The sequence below is a fragment of the Quercus lobata genome, chromosome 9 (genome assembly GCF_001633185.2).
Source record: "Quercus lobata isolate SW786 chromosome 9, ValleyOak3.0 Primary Assembly, whole genome shotgun sequence".
In the NCBI taxonomy this organism is placed as follows: Eukaryota; Viridiplantae; Streptophyta; class Magnoliopsida; order Fagales; family Fagaceae; genus Quercus; species Quercus lobata.
Window position 1 is genome coordinate 35,540,295 of NC_044912.1, and position 3,273 is coordinate 35,543,567.

General features: G+C 44.9%; 1 pseudogene; it reads left to right on the plus strand.

Annotated features, from left to right (window-relative positions):
- The first annotated feature begins 352 nt into the window (after nucleotides 1–352).
- LOC115960208 lies at nucleotides 353–1,581 on the plus strand (annotated as a pseudogene).
- The last annotated feature ends 1,692 nt before the right edge of the window (nucleotides 1,582–3,273 follow it).

Below are 3,273 nucleotides of genomic sequence, written 5' to 3' on the forward strand. Positions count from 1 at the left end.
AGAGTGAAGAAGAGATAGATAGCATACACCAAGCATTATGGTAAAGTCTTACCATACTGAGTGGAGTCATTCAAGGCCTAGGAGTCAAGTCTAGCATGATTAGGAGACTAGAAAATTGCAGCTGGAAATTGATTACCTGCGCAGGAGGCTAAAGCGCAAGGAACATGATAGAAGGAGTCCATCCTCCCTACCAAGCGATGGTTCTAGGGGAAGCAGGGACCGTTTATATCATCGTAGGTCTAGAACTCCATCTAGTGAGTCCTACTCAGCTTCTTCACATCGGGATAGATTGGATAGGAGTAGTAATAAATGTGAGAAAAGGTCTTCCCATCATGGCATGGGAAATAACATAATGAGTAAGGCCTTGTAGCAGATTTCTAAGTCACCCTTCGTCAGGAGGATTAACAAAGCAAAACTTCCTCATCATTTTTCTCAGCCGACGTTTACCATTTACAATGGGAGGACTGATCCCATGGAGCATGTGAGCCATTTTAATCAAAAGATGGCAGTTCATGCCAATAAGAAAGCCGTTATGTGCAAGGTGTTCCTTTCTAGTCTAGGTCTGTGGCTATGCATTGGTTTAATGCCTTGGAAGAGGGATCAGTGGGTTCTTACGAGGAACTAACAAGGGCATTCGGGGCAAGATTCATCACATGCAATAAGGTCCCTAAGCCAGTCGACTCTTTGTTATCTATGGCGATGAGGGAGGGAGAGACCTTCAAGACTTGCTCGGATAGATATTGGGAAATGTACAATGAGATTGATGGAAATTTTGAGGATGTGGCCATGAGGACATTTAAGGTTAGGCTCCCTGCCGAGCACAAATTAAGGAAGTCGTTGATGAAGAAATTTACCTTGAACATGCGCCAACTTATAGATCGCATAGATAAGTATAAGCGGGTGGAGGAGGACCAAATACAAGGAAGAGGTAAAGCAAAAATGTTCCTAGAGAAGAAGGATTCTCGGGGAGGAGGATACTAGGGTAGTCGCCCTCGAAGGGAGTTTTCTAATCAAACGTCACCTTTGGGAACTCAGTTGGTCAACTCATTGTTTAAAGAGCCAGTGTATCAGATACTGGAGAAAATTAAGAATGAACCTTATTTTAAGTGGCCTAATAAGATGGGCGGAGACTTATCTAGGAGAAACCAAAGCCTCTATTACCACTACCATCAGGATAAAGGACATACTACGGAGGACTGTAGAACCCTATGGGATCTCCTGAGCCAATTGGTGAAGGTAGGGAAGGTTAACCCGTTTCTACATTAGCCTTCCGAATAGTTCGGTCACTCCGCAACTGAGTTTCATAGGGATAGTGCTCCTTGGCCAGCATTGGGTACTATCAATGTGATCTTTGCCAAGCCAGGGAATAAAGGGGCCTCAGGTGCTAAGGTTATATCTGTGAGTGTTAGTTGTGAATTGGAGACTGGTGATTGGGCTCCTAAAAGAGCTAGGCTAATGGTCACCCCTACCCTAGGTTTCTCGGAGGAGGATAAGGAGGGAACTCTTTAACCACATGATGATGCTCTAGTGGTTACCATTAGAATTGGGGGCTATGATGTAAAGAAGGTGCTAGTCGAATAGGAAAGCGAAGCAGTGATTATGTATCTTGATTTCTACAAAGGACTAAACCTGAGGCCCGAGGATCTGGAAAGGTATGACTCACCATTTATGGGCTTTTATGGTAGGATGGTGGTTCCCTGAGGAATGATCAGGTTACCTGTGCAAGCTAGGGATGAGGAAGTGCAGGTTGACTTCATTGTGGTAGAAGCCTTTTCTCCCCTATACAACTATCTTGGCCAGGCCCTGGCTTTACTCTATGGGCGCCGTGTCCTTGACCCTACATCTGAAGGTTAAATATCCTGCTTAGGGGAGAGTGGGAGAGTTGGTGGGTAGCCAGGTCACGACTAGGTAGTGCTTGGTGTTGGCAATTATATGGCAGCCTTTAGATCCTATTGCGGTGACGAAAGATCTTGCCCCATGGTGGGACACCCTCGAATGAGTTTTTTGGACACCTTTCAGGGTTACCATTAGATACCCCTATTATTCCCTGATCAGGAAAAGACGGCCTTTCGTGCTCCCAATAGGAACTACCATTATTGGGTCATGCCCTCTGACTTTAAAAATGCAAGATCCACATATCAGCATATGTTAACACGAATGTTTGAGTCACAAATTGGGAGGAATATGGAGGCCTACATTGATGACATAGTAATAGAAAGCAGGCAGGTAGAGGAGCATTTGGCTGACTTGGGGAAGACTTTCTCAATTTTGAGAGAGCACAAGCTACGCCTTAATGCTGCCAAGTGTTCCTTTGGTGTGAGCTCGGGCAAATTTTTGGGTTACACGATTACTCACCGCAGGATTGAGGTCAACCTGAAGTAGATTAAGGCTATTAATAGCTTGCATCTTCCTCAGAACCCCACAGAGGTGCAGAAATTGACTAGAATGGCCCCAACTTTGAATAGGTTCATCTCTCGGTTTGTAGACAAGTGTTGTCCCTTCTTCCAACTCCTCCACAAGTGGAAGGATTTTCAGTGGACCCAGGAGTGTGTAACAGCTTTCGAGGACCTCAAACAGTATTTGTCCCATCCTCCCATACTTTCCAGACCTGAGAAGGAGGAAGTGTTGTATGCATACATAGCAATCATAGACTATGCTGTTAGCCTTATCTTGGTCAGAAACGAGGACAGAATTCAAAGGCCCGTCTACTACATCAATAAATCTTTACAAGAGGCTGAGACACGCTATTTACCTTTGGAGAAAGCGGTGTTGGCTATAATGCATGCCACTAGGAAGCTTCCTCATTACTTTCAAGCCCATACTGTTGTGGTGCTCACCCAACTCCCTTTACAAGCTCTTATGAGGAAATTGGATTATACTAGCGGGATTGCTAAATGGGGAACTAGGCTGGGAGCCTATGATGTCAAGTACATGCCTCGGACCACTATAAAGGGACAAATCTTGGCAAACTTTGTAGCGGACTTCACTAAGAGTACCCCCATGAAGGAAGAAGCAGTTATGGGGGCATTGGTTATGTCGGTCATTGTTGCTCCCTTGTGGGAGGTTTACATGGATAGAGCATCTAACTGAAAGGGAGCAGGAATAAGGGTTGTGTTGATTACTCCTGAGAAACTGATAATGGAGAAATCGCTATGATTAGGTTTCCTAGCCACCAATAATGAGGCCAAGTACAAGGCCTTGTTAGCAGGAGTAGTTATGGTCAAACAGTTAGGTGGAGAAGTGGTGGAGTTATACTCTAACTCTAGACTGGTC